The sequence below is a fragment of the Coptis chinensis genome, chromosome 4, assembly GCF_015680905.1.
Source record: "Coptis chinensis isolate HL-2020 chromosome 4, ASM1568090v1, whole genome shotgun sequence".
Classification (NCBI taxonomy): domain Eukaryota; kingdom Viridiplantae; phylum Streptophyta; class Magnoliopsida; order Ranunculales; family Ranunculaceae; genus Coptis; species Coptis chinensis.
Genome location: NC_141459.1, coordinates 42,434,771 through 42,449,259, shown reverse-complemented (window position 1 = coordinate 42,449,259; position 14,489 = coordinate 42,434,771). Strand labels below are relative to the sequence as shown.

Genomic DNA, 14,489 nt, shown 5'->3' with positions numbered 1-14,489 from the left:
AAAACGGGAGTAAGTTAACACTCGCCCCCCAAGTCTAATAAAGCGGTCGTCGTGTGGGATTCTCCTAAGGTGCATTTTACAGTAGGACGACCAGGGTCCTTGTACTTAACAATTCCATTATTTTCGGATAAAGTTGGAACCTGCTCGGTTTTAAAAAGGCGTCTTTAGGTATGTTAGTCTTACGCCTAGTAGTGCACAACTCCTTAAGAAACTTAACGTGGTTAGGTAGCTTTTTAATAGCTTCGAGAAAAGGAAGGTTTATCGTTAGATTTTTGAAAACGTTCCTAATCTCCTCAAAGTTTGTATCCCTGGTTAGCATGACTAATTTATGAGGGAACGGTGGTTTCTCTCTATATTTAGCATATGTATCACCTGGATGTTTAACCTTGGCTTTCTGTTTCTTAGGTTGTGTTGTAACTGGTACCTCTACAGTGGTAGGCTCTTCAGTTTCTATTTCGTATCTAGTAAAATAGCGGTGTAGGGGGATCGTGGGGTAACTATAGGCATAGTTACTTTGTTATCAACCATTCTGCCAGAACGGAGAGTGGTGATGGCATTTAGCTCACCTACATTTTCATATTCATTACTAGTATTATCGGTTACCTCAAAGGTTGTGTTTGTTATTTTAGGATTAGGTATTGCGTGACCTGGAAACACACCTTTGGGTTGGGATTTATCTTGGGCCAACTGTTGTATGCCCTGATTTATGGATTGTAAGATTTGTTGGTTCGATTGAGTCATTGATTGGAAAAGTTGTTGGGTAACCTGTATAAAGGTGTCGAAACGATCCGGTTGTGTAGGTGTAGTAGTCACAGGTGGTGCGACTGGAACTATCTCACGTTGATTATTTATGGGCGGGGTGTGATAGTTATTATTGTTAACCGGAATGATACCTCTATTGGTATTATAACTATTATAATTACCCTGACCTTGTGCTTGACCTTGTCGTGGTTGCGCTTGACCTTGTCGTGGTTGCGCTTGGTTGTTATGATTATTATAATTCCCCTGACCTTGTCCTTGTCTAGGTGGAGCTTGGTTATAGTTGTTTGCTTGCCTAACATTTTGGTTATTAAACCCTGGAGGTGTAACTTGTTGATTGTTTCGCCAACTAAAGTTGGGATGTTGTCTCCATGGGGCATTAGGAATAGGATAGCTATTAATGGAGCAAACATTATCTTGCTCTCATTGTTGTTGTTCATAGGCCAATAGGACAATAGGAGTCAGGGTGCTCAGGACTCAAACAGAAATTACATGGGTTGGAGTTGACATTCATGACGGGGATAGGCTTTTGTTGAATAGAAATAGCCTCTACCTTTTTAGTTAGAGATTCGATTAAATTTTGAAGTTTTGGATCGGGTTTCATCTCAAACATACCAGCGGCCTTAACTGTTGAAGAAGAACTAGCAGAGAGGGGGATATCATCACTACCCCCCAATTATTATTGCGCTTAGTTTGATCTTCTAAAAATTTGTAAGCCTCCGAGGTTCCTTTACTTAGGAAACTACCCCCATTCATTATGTCAATGACTTCTTTATGGTGATGTAGAAGTCTTTTGAAAAAGGCACGAACTAACGTGTCTTTTGCTAGGTTATGGTATGGACACTCTATAAGTAGATCGGTGAAACGATTCCAAGCCTCATAAAATGATTCATGAGGATTCTGTTGAAAAAAATGAATCTTGGAAAGCATCTCATCCGTCTGTAGGGGTGGGTAAAAATGTTCCATAAACAGCTGAACAATTTTAGCCCACGAGTCCACAGAGTTAGGCGCTTGGGCAGTTAACCATGACGCTGCCTTATCGGCTAAGGTGAAGGGAAATACACTCAGTTTAATTTGTTTCGCACGAACCGTAGGATGATGGAATGTTGTAAGGACTTGTTCAATCCTACGCATGTACTGATAAGGTTTTTCATGGTCTAAACCATGAAAAACGGGTAACAAATTAAATATGTTTGGGGGATTCAAAATCCCCCAATCGGTCCTACTAGAACGATGCAAGATTTAGGGCTATCGCCAAGGCTTTGTAAAAGTCGGAGAGAGAGTCTCTCTTTCTTCAGCCATTGTGTCAGGTGTGGTGGGTGGGATAGTAGCTAGAGGTGTAGTGATTGGTGTACTCGATAGATTTGTTTGTTGACGTTGACGGTTAATTACGTTCGGTGTTTTTCTCCGACCAGACCTTAATCTCATGCAAGTCTAAGTCTAAACACGACAACACTCCAAACAATCTTGATATATTAGTATAAACCTCTAACTAGAGATGCGAGGTATGGAAGAAAGGAATACCTGATTGCGTCCTTGCTTCGCTTATGAATAACGTCTTGTTTACGCGTGTTCCGTGTATATAACAAGTTAGAACACTGAAAAACTTAGAAAATCGAAGTTCGAAACAAACCTGTGGAAATCCGGCAAAATTCAGCTTAGGGCGCGGGTGCGCTAACTTTGGGCGTAGGTGCGTTCAGTGTAAACTTTGAGTTACAGTGTTTAACCACGGGTCGCGCTCAGCTTCCAGTAACTTTAGCGCAGGTGCTCTCCGTGCAATTTTTCGAGGAACTATTCAATGCTGAAATGGACAACCACAATATGAATCAAACAAGGGTGGGTTGGTTTAATGGGACTTAAAAATGACTAATTATATTATGAAACCAAAGCTAAAGGGAACTAAAATGGCAACGACGCCATTTGATAAACATAAAAAGATAAAGAATTACCTACGAAATGAACGATGAAACTCAAAACGTAAGTAAACTCCAAACTTATTTTTACTAATTGCTATCAAGTTTTCTACTCTCAATTCTATCGAAATAGAGTGGAGTAACAAATTCGTTCCACTCCTAGTTCTTTAGCATGTGATGGTTTCGTAAAAACTAATCAATCATAAGTCTAGTGAGAGATTTACGAGGGGAATTCTATACTACGGGGTGGATTCAATTGACAAGTTACGAATAACGGAATGCTACGGAATACTGAAATGTGAATCTAGATAAAGAATTAGAGAGGAAGTGAATCCACCTCGAATCCAACTTAATCACCTAGCATAGATCTGTTGTAATCCAATTCTTACGTTCTTACGGTAAGAATTGCTCGCTCTAATCCCTAATTAGCATGGCATTTCGCGCCAATTATAACTAGCATGTGAGGTCGCCCACCCATTCTCATGGCGAAATACGACCTTCTAGAATGGAATAGACTCTACAACGACTCTACACTATACAACTAAGTTTTCATCAAGGCTTCATCAACCCCTCTAATGGAGGTTTTAGCCTTGATTCATCAAACCATTATTTCTCATTGAATTATAACTAAACATCATACCAAAATTCTAACTTGGCTAATTTAACTAATAATTACTTCAATCTAATTTAACAACTCAGAAATGATACTCAACAAGAATTAAAATTAGATCTATAAATTGAAATGACAAAAATCGAAATTGACAAACTAGCTATTTTATTTATCAAACTAATGAAGAACAATGATTCTAAAGATTAATCTAAAACAAGAATTGAAATGAACTAAACTTAATTTTATTTAATGAAAACTAGATCTAGAATTATCTATAGTTTTAGGTCTAACTAGCTACCATTAACAAAGAGCTAAGCTTTTGTTTTTATATGTTTCAGATCCAAAAATCGTGCATGGGCTTGGAGCCATGTTTTGGGCTAGAGAATCAGGCCCAAAACCTCATTCTTTCAGTCCAAAAAGGCCTCTTCAGCTATAGTTGGCTTCGACAGACTTTTCGTCCACTTCGGCTCCTCTGATTAGGCCAAGGCTTGGACCATTGGAAAGCTCTTTCCGAGCTGGTCGTTTTGACATAAGGTATACCCAATTCCAAGATTTGAGTCCAAAGATACGGCCTTCGGAAGTTCTGCTGACTTTGTATGCTGTTTCTGCCCGCGTTGACGTTGACTTTTCAGCTTTGACCGGGCTTTAGAAAGGCTTTGTCTTCTTGAATCTTGGCCTTTAATCACAGAACTCCTTAGCAACCAACCATTGCTCCTTTATCTCATCAAAGTGGCACATTTCTGCACATAATTGACTTTGAAGCCTGAAACGCATAAAACATGTAATCAGTATTAACTCTTAATTATTACTCACATAATTGGTCTAAAAGTATGACTGTTACAGGATTAAAACTATAGTTTTGGGCTCTTATCACCCGGCCCGAAATCTATAATAGTTTATGTGTTTTATATTTAATATTATTAATATATCTATTATATTTACTGAAAGTTGACATAGCAAATTGGAAGCCATATTGGTTAGTATTGTGTTTGCCACACAAGAATCCGAACTTGCCCAATAGGACCTAGACCGGATGAATTATTACCTGGATTGAAAAGCAAAAGTGGACCTAGGATAAAACAATATATATATATACACACGGTTAGGCTATAGTGCCACCTTTATCTCACTACCCTCCTAGTCCCTCATATCTCTTCTCAAGATCATCAGATCTAATTCACTCAAAAATTGCGAAATTTCAAAATTTTGCACTATTTCAAAAACGAAAAAAAGGAAAAAACGCAAAATTGGTTTGGAAAACTCATCTCGGTCTTCGTCTCCACTCCAGAAACCAAGCTAGCTTCTCCACTCCACGCGATGACCAACTCATTGAAGAGTATCTCATTAGGAGAATTCAAAATCGACCATTACCCGTCAACAATATCAAACAGATCAATGTTTATAAGCATAGTCCATATGACCTTGCAGGTGCGTTTAATTTGTTTATTATCTTGGTTTTTTTTGAACATTTGTTTAGTATATTAATGCTTAAGTCATTAGTTTTATTAGCAACAAAATTAATCTGTGGATTGAATCTAGTCGATTTAAAAAAGAAGGAAAAAAGGAAGAAGAACAAAAGGTTAATTTTTTAACAAGTACACCTAAAGTATACTAACATACAATTTCTACTTTTATATCATCGTATACTTTATTAGTTTATTTATTTTTTTGCAGAGGTCGTTAGGTTAATTATTTCTGTCTAACGCAATGAACGGATTTAGTTATTTTTAATCCATGTCGATTCTTGTTTATGTTGTAGAGATGTTCAAGTTACACAAAGAGGTTGATTGGAATGAGGTTTTCTGATGCCTCTGTTCAGAGTGACATGAAATTGTGGTCATTCAAGGTTACGCCTGGGCCTGCTGACAAGCCTGTGATTACTGTCAATTACAACGGTGAGGAGAAGACTTTTGCTGCTGAATAAATTTCTTCTGTGGTCCTTCTTTGCAATATTCGAACTGTTGGTTCCTTCTTTGCAGAGCAAATTAGAACGATGGAACTTTGCGCCAAATCAAACCACCTCCAAATTTAGTGGTTTAGGCTTTGGCACATCCTTTTTTATTGCTTTTTGCACAAATGCTCTTATATTTTTTGCTACCCTACTGTAAGTTTGCTTCTAACTTTGCTGTCGTTTATTATCTTTGATGCTATACTGTATTGGGTTTTAATAGAAATTGTGTCTGTCTGCAGAACAGAGAACGAGCTGATGATTGGCTTATCAGTGAAATGCTTCGGGCAGTATCCTTACTTTTAGCTCCTTGCCAAGGTCCTGATATTTCAAGATGGTGCCATAATATATTTGATACTTAAACTTACTGAACTGATATCCATTTTGTGTTGTTGTGTCCTGGTGACATAGCTAGTTTGGATTTATGTTTCACTCTAGTATGTGTCTGATTACCATGTACACCTTTCTTCTTGTTCTTTTCTACTTCATGTCTTTTCCATAACAGAGTAAGTCACAAGATCCTGGCGTGCTGATGGTTCTTGAAAGTGTCTTCAGCTTTGACCTCTCAATTCCTGTAAATTATCTATTTGAATCATTTGGAGGGAAGGTCTTAATTATACAGGTAAATTGTGACCCAAACATATTTTGGTATTATTTGACAGCCGTCAGCTCTTGATGCTTCTGTCTTGTTTATTGACAACTAGGGAATGAAAGACCCACTTTTAAATTTTGAGTCAAAACTGTCGGAACTTGGGGAGTGTTGCATTGGGATTGAGATCAGAGAATTGGATGCAGGTAATCTTGATGCTTACACTTAAACAATAAACCAGTTAACTACTACATCGTTATGTCTCATTGTTACTAAACTAACCAGTAATTGTATCCTTACCACTTTTTCCAAAGATCTATTTATGATGACTGTTGTTTCCCCCTTTTGAGATCTCAATTTTCTTGTACAATCTGATAATTGCAGGTCATTGTCCACATGATGAAAGGCCAGAGGAAGTGAATTCCTTTATATGTGAATGGATTGTTAACATGGAAAGAAGCTTACTACCCTGTTGATTTTCCAGATCATTATATTGTCTTTGTGTACTATAGCTTGCCGATGTAAACTTTTTAGTAGAGTAATTGTAGTAGGCAAATTACGTACCTATAAACATGTTCGTTTTGATATTTTAAAACTCGAGATATTGGCATAAAGGCCAATATTTCGGTAAATCTCGTGGGTGTTCAAATTATGTTGCAGGTAGAAAGCGGGAAACAAGAAAGAAAGGCAAGGGACACGTGTCAAAGATTGACTGGATCCAGGCCAAATGAGGACACTATATAAAGACTAGAAGAGCATCAGAAAGGGATTCATGTTTTCATTCAATCCAGATTCTAAAAAACTGTAAAAATAGGAGAGAGAAACAGAGAGAAAGAGAGATTGTAAACATTTATTGCCAATCAATAAAACTTTGATTCAATTCATCTTCTTCATTCACTCTTCTCATTCATTTTGATTCATTAGTAAGATTGTGTGATCTTAGAATACTTAAGAAAAGTGTTCTTAGACATCACATTGGCGCCGTCTGTGCATCGAAGACAAGAAAAACTTTGTTTTCTTTTTTTTCGATCAAGAATTTGAATTGTTTCTTTGAATTTGAGTGAAAGAAGTGTGAAAAAGGAGTGAGAAGTGGATTATAATAGCTCCTAGGAAGAAAGCGAATAGATAACGATAATCAATCACATACAAGGAATACAAGAACTTCTGTAAGTCGGAGGTTATAGGAAGAAAATATTGAGGGTGACGTTTCACTTCAAGAAGTATTGAAAAGATTGAAAGAGGTGGAAAAACTGAATGTTGTTTTACTTAAAGAGAACCAAGAGATGAAGAAGGGAGGTCTAAGTAATGTAGTAAAAGATCTTCATGAGGAAGACGAGGAGGAATGTAGTTCGAAGTTGGGTAGTCATTATATTGGAAAGGAATCAACAAGAAAGGAAAGTGTTGCCGAAGTATCTCCAATATCGGAAATTCCGATACCACAACCTATCACAAAAGAGATGATACAAGAAATGATGATAAAGCAACTGGGAAATCAAGGGCTCGAGAAGACTTCAGCATCAATAAGAAAGTTAATGGATGATGTGAGTAGAAATCCGATACATCAAAGTATTGAGTTGATGCCTGTTCCGCCGAAGTTTAAGTTACCTAGGTTCACACAATATGATGGATCGTTGGATCCGATGGACCATCTTTTCGCATATCGGCATCAGTTTTCGATATATAAGGGAACTACATTTTTGGATTCATTGTTATGCAAATCTTTTTCTTCAAGTTTAAAGGGAAAGGCATTGAAGTGGTTCTGTTCTTTACAAGAGGGTTCAATATCAAGTTATAGGGAGATTGAAGAAAAATTTCTGACCAACTATGACCATCAGTGAGTAAAACCAAAGCAGGTATCGGCTTTGTTCCAATTAAAGCAGGGAAAGAAGGAATCTCTAAAAGGATTCTTGTGACGATTCAAGGCAGAGGCGCAGCTAGTAGAACATTTAGATGAATCTGAAATGACGACAATAATGGCCTTTCAGACAGGGCTCATTCCTGCGTCCGATATGCACAAGTATATGCTTCGAAAGGAGATTAAAACTCTTAGAGAGTTATATGATAAAGTCGAGAAAGACGTGCAAGTTGAAGAAGGTATTTTATCAGCTTTAATTTAACCTGTGTTGCAAGTATCTGAGGCTAACAATTCAGCGAAAGAAGAGACCCATCAGAAATCCAAAAAGCGAAAGGCGAATGATTCTTACTCAAAAGCTAACGGTCAATCTTCACAAAAGAAGAAGTTTGAAAGGTCATTAAGAGAAGAGTTGGACCCATCCAATTATATCACTATTAATACTACATTAGAAGACATTTTGAGAAGGGTAGGGAAAGAGCCTTACTTCCAACATCTGACTCATAAACCTCGGGAGATAGAAGATAAACCTTTCTGTAATTTTCATAAGGTGAAGAATCATGAGACAAACAAATGTCTTCAATTGCTCAGGGAAGTGGATCGATTAATGAGAGAGGGGAAAGCTCAGAGAGTTTAGAGCTGATGCTAGACCAGAGGTGGCGGCGGTGATGAATGATAAGCCTTTAGGGGTGATTAACATGATATATAAGGGAGTTATTCCACAGAAGAAGATCATAAGGGACAAAATTCGAAAGATATCGACGGTTAAAGAGGTGTTGGAAGTTAATGTGGAACCAATCCCAGTAGACCCTGCTCTCATATCGGCAAGTATACCTGGAGCTATTATGTTTGTACCCGATGATCTATCGAAGGTAATGTTACCTCATGACAATGCTTTGCTAATCACTTTAAGGATATCAGGGTATGATGTCCAAAAGATATTGGTCGATTGTGGCAGTTCAGTAAATATTTTATTTTGGAAAGCATATACCGGTATCGGATTCGATGAATCCCATTTAAAAGAACCACAGTTCAATTTGTATGGTTTTAATGGAACCTCAACAAGACCAGCGGGCAAAATCAAATTGCCAGTAAGGGCAGGCCCACAGACCATTATGACTAAATTTATAGTCATAAAGCATCATTCAGATCACAATGCTATTTTGGGAAGGAAATGGATACATGCTATGAGAGCAGTTCCGAGCACTCTTTATCAAGTTATCAGATTCCCGACAGCATATGGGCCACATGAGATAAGAGGAGACTAGTCGGAATCCGAGAAGTGCAATTTTGTTATTGTGAAGGGTATGATGAAAGAAAAGCAAGTAGAAACTGGGGGCGTCTCGGAAGTCGCCAGATAGCAATTAATGGAAAGTTCAGTTCCAAAGTCCGATAGTAAAAGTCGTCATGAGGAGGTTTAGTTTACATCAGAAGCGAAAATAGAGTCTGAGATAATCCTAAGTAAGACAATAGAAGAAGTGCAGATCGAAATGCTCAAGTAAATTAGTTTCTTACCGACTAATTTCAAACAAGTAAATGCTCAACTTACTGTGAAACTTCAGAGATAATCACTACTAGAAAAATGGCTTTCGATAGCAGGAGGAAGATGGGGCAGTATGTGTGGATGGTGTCAACTATGCATTCTCTTATTCTGTCTCGTTCAAAAATTTATGAAGCCATGACAAAGCTCACAAGTTTTAAGGTATGGAATTTTTTTATGCAAATTTTTTTAATACTTTGCTTTTTGTCGCTTCTTCATAGGTCCTGACAAATAAGGTTCTATATGGGTAGTACTGCCTACTTGACCTTACAAAAGTACTGAACTTCCTCTGTCTTTGTGTGGAAATTGTGAAACGGTTCACACTAACTTGCATGTTGTATAAGTAGTTTTCATGGATTAACCGTGTTTGTATCTATGTATTATGTGTATAGTCTGGAGATATTATAATTAAGTACTTCCCTATCATTATAGGTAAACTATATAAAATGGTAAATTAGGGGGCTGAAATACAATGGATCCATAAGCTCGAAATGGAAGAGCGCTCAAATAATTGAGAGGTTGATGGTTCGAATCCATCTGGATCCAATTTCTTTTTCATTCACTAATTTTATAATTTTAATATGTATTTGAATTTTCTAATTTTATATGAACAAAAATAATAGCATTTTCCGAACGCTATAGAAGTTTAATATCATAAAAAAAGTGCTATTGTTTTGAGGCAGAAACGCTATGGAATCTATTGCATTCTTAACAAACGTATTTTCATAGTGTTTGTGTACAAAATGCTATCAAATTAATAGTGTTTTATCTGAAAACGCTATCTTAAAAAGCATAGCATGGCCGTAAATAGCGTTTTGCAAATGCTATAAAATAAAATTCATAGCGTTTTTTCTATGCTATCTATGCACTTTTCTGCAGTAGCTAGGGCAATGATCTAAGCAACAACTTTAACCAATGCAACATACCTTGATGATTTGATCAAACACCTACAAAGCAACTCCGATTCTCACCCTCCTCATTCATCACTTATATCAGTTATATGCAGGGCCGGCTCTACCCCATAGCATTATAAGCAACCGCTTAGGGCCCCGCTGCCCAAGGGCCCCCCAATATATTTTAGCTCACAGCCCACTATTGCTTTATTAGCCAAAAAAAAGAAAGAAATCCTATTATTACTATTTTTCATTTATTTTAATCTGTTAGATAAACGTTTTTACATTGGAAAATTGGAAACTAGAAAATCACGTTAAACGCTTTCGTTTCCCTCGCATTTTTGCCTTCTCCAAAAAAATGCATACATGTCTCTATAATTTATTAAAAAATTTCATCTCTATAACAAATAATCAAATATGGGGCATTGAAGCCAACACTTCAATCTTACCTCTATTCTTCTTTTGTCTTTTTTGGGTTTTCCCTATAATCCCTCATTATATATATTGTTTTATTTGGTGTAGAATTCTTCTTCTCTTTCTTGTGTATTTCTTTGTTAAATAAATATATTGAAGTTTCAAGTTTATGAGATGACTATTCAATAAAGAAAAAAAAAAAGTTGGGATCATTTTTTATAATAATTGTTATCTTCTAAATTCTTTGTTAAATAAATTAAGGTTTGCATTTATATGAAATAACGTAAACAAATTCATAAGATGTAACAATTTTATTGGTATATATTAATACTATAAGGCCCCATATTTGAACTTTGCTTAGGGCCCCCGATTGCCTTGAGCCGCCCCTGGTTATATGTCTCTTATAGATGGAACATCTTCGCCACTTATGCTCAATGCATATTCACCATAAAACTACAACAACGTAAATAAAAGTCATATTCTATCTTTTCTAACAACTAATTTAGTAACTTAGCATAGTCAATTGTCCAACAACTTTTGAATAAAACATGCATACCTCATGCAACTTTTGATACCATTTCTCTATTCCACACACTTACATGATTCCAGTTTTCATTTGGGACTTAAGCAGTCCCATCAATGTAGATGTTTGATGTTAAGGGGATAACGACCTGATGATCTGTTTGTTTGATAGGGAATGGCTGCACTTTTCTTGGGATAAGAGTTGCCTACGTATCAAGTTTCTTGGGGTAAACTTGAATCAAGCCTTACATAGTTCAACTCTCTCTACATGTTTGAGCTGACTTTCCTTATTTGCTCCAGGCCATTATGAAGTGTAGATCCACCTTGTCACACCCCAAATTTCCAGAAAATTTAAAATAGGGATTTTTTTTTCAAGATATACATATCTCAATTGCCACCTTATTCAATCATATGAAAATCCAGGGCGAAATGAAACCCTAATAACATATTATCAACCACGATAAAAAAAACTGAGATAAAATTTAAAACCAAAAGGGACAATCCTTCAATCACATTATTAAACTACAAAGAAACTAGCCAACTCTATTACATCTGTCTCAAAACAAAATCGTACACTTTAGAAAAGCTTAAACCAGAAGACTTTAAGAGCAAATCCAAATCACGTGTCCTCATCCACTGCACTCCACCATCTATATTTCCAAGAACACACCCACGTTGCAAAACAAAGCAAACATGGGTCAGGAAATTGAATTTGCTGATATGAGTAAGACTAAAAATATAAAATAGTATAGCAGTATGTTCAATTTTTCAAATCAAGAAATATATTAATACAATAATTTCAATTTGGAAGACAATTTAGTTCCGTATTCTCAAAATGGCATGCAGTTTCTTCCCAAGTAAGATTCCAACCCCCAATATACAATTCCAAGAATCGCATATAACAATACTCATCATTTCCACTTTCCAAAATAACTCACAACATAAATACCACTTACATTCCACTTAGTAAATGCACATATGATAACCTAATTAAATATGAGTTTGATACACATTACCTTTAAGCCAGCACGATTTCTTAGGGTAGGACAACGTCTATGCATAAAAAGTTAATAAGTCCTACCCTCCTGCAAAACAAAGTTAGATTTCCCAAACATAATCATTTATAATATATATCTATTTCACTCTCACTGCAACCATCATGGGTATATATAATCTAGCATAATATATCACCAATATTAACATTCATGTCACACCACCATGTCCATTATATCATAATATATCACCAATATTAACTAACATTTATATCACACCACCATATCCATCATATCATAACATATCACCAATATTAACTAACATTCATATCACACCACCATATCCATCATATCACGCTAACCATATTCACATTCCTTCATAAGAAATTATATGCATCATATCATAATATATCACCAATTATGTCCAACAACTCACTCATATTTAAAAACAATATTTTTCTTAAAAACCACTCATCTACTTATGAGAACGAGGAAATATATCAAAACTAGGGAGTACATTCATCCCTCGTGAGTATTAACTCACACAAACCACGTATATATTTCTCATAAGATATCATGTACATCATAATATATAAATATTCATATGCAATAACTCAGTCACACGTAAAAATCAATATTTTACTTTGCTTATTAATTATCTCGTTGACTCATTTATTAAAAGACACAGCCCAACGTTTAGTTCTTACTCCACAATTTGCACTACACACATTTGCCAAATCACACATATCCGTGTGCCTCACTCACACCGAGTACCACTACAAGACATATGTCCTAAGCGGGGATATCGCCTCCAGGAAACATATTTTCATCTTGTAAACTCGTAACTTGTGAGTCACAGCCATCTCTGGGCTTCCCATACACACAATCACTATTTTGGGCATAACAAAATATCAGGTCATTCATGGCACATTCAATGAATACCTTGGGTCATTCCCACCACATTCAAGGAATACCCATCATAACACTAACAGGTCATTCATGGCACATTCAATGAATATCTTGGGTCATTCCCGCCACATTCAAGGAATACCCATCAGAACATTAACAAGTCATTAATGGCACATTCAATGAATACCTTGGGTCATTCTTGCCACATTTAAGGAATACCCACCTACATTCCCGTACATTCAAGGAATATAGCCAACCCGCAAAGCGAATGCCTTAGTTCCTTTCTAAGGCGGCTTTTCACATGACATCATTAGTCATAAACATTTCATTTCATTTCATTTCATCAAAGAGGCGTGGAGAGATCTAAAGATGTGGGCGACACATTAAATTTTCACCGGACACTTTTACACCGGATTTTAACACTCAAGACTTCTTAGTTATTATAATATTTTTATTACAAAACAAATATCGTCTCAAACAATAATTCATTACTAAAGATTCCAAACACAATAACTAATCAACTCACCTCATTATCAATTATATAAATCTTAGATATCAAAAAATTCAATTAGGAATAACGCATTAGTTAAATGTCTTGTGAATACATTTTAAACAGCCACAATCACGTACACAATTAAGTATTAACATTGTACACATATAGTTATCACAAAAACTAATATATAATATAGTGACTGCACCTGTACATAAGGCTGCCTACGTATCCAATCTTTTAAGATTAGAATCAAGCCTTACATAGCTCTTAACCAATAAATATCAACATCCTTGTATGTACCTTTAAGAAAAACAATAATTTCTACTACATAGAATCACATACAATAAGTTTCAAATACTCCCACAATCATATACGTAAAGTTTCATACCCAGAGATACACTATAAACCTATAAATCCAAAAACTCACAAATGAATATTTCTCTACTTTTGATTCTAAAAAAAATGATCTTATGAACCATGTTGGTTCCAAATAAAACCACAGTCTAAAAGTTTGCTACAAACACTATATAAAACACCCAAGAAGAGTTTAAGAGACTCTTAGTTCATTACTAGACATATTTTCCAAAATAGGTTCATACACATAAAGGATAACACGGCAGGTTTTCTAGCCAATTTGTCAATGCTATAATTTTTCCTATATTTATCCAAAGGACATGTAACTTAATTATTTAGAAACTAGGGCATGTAGACATACTTTTTCATGTATAACTAGAAGTCCCAACCTTAGCCCATCTAAAAGAAAACTTAGATTGAAAACGGTAAAAATCCTAATTTCAGCAAATTGGATTTTTTACTGACTATCTTCCAAATGGAACAACTCTTTCCACAGGTATCCAAATACATCAAGGCTTTGTGTGTTGAAAATCTAACACACAGAACTTACTTTTTTATGTTTTATAAAAATACTCAATCTCATTCTAAGTATACGAAAACTTGGTTAGAACACAGTGCACAGAAACTGATTTCTGATGCACTGTTTTCTGCCAGTCAAAATTCCAGACATCATATCTATCTCCACAGACCTCGAAATATGA

General features: G+C 35.9%; 1 long non-coding RNA gene across 4 annotated transcripts; it reads left to right on the top strand.

Moving 5' to 3' along the window:
* Window positions 1-4,494: 4,494 nt before the first annotated feature.
* Window positions 4,495-6,701, top strand: LOC147503552 (uncharacterized). Of its 4 annotated transcripts, none has more exons than XR_015220206.1 (7): window positions 4,527-4,710; window positions 5,042-5,177; window positions 5,262-5,386; window positions 5,473-5,520; window positions 5,742-5,852; window positions 5,935-6,025; window positions 6,204-6,701. It is a non-coding gene; the product is annotated as an uncharacterized LOC147503552 (long non-coding RNA). The 4 variants fall into 4 exon arrangements; XR_015220207.1 differs by having other exon boundaries at window positions 5,749-5,852; window positions 6,204-6,362; XR_015220208.1 differs by lacking the exon at window positions 5,262-5,386 and having other exon boundaries at window positions 4,495-4,710; window positions 6,204-6,362.
* Window positions 6,702-14,489: the final 7,788 nt, after the last annotated feature.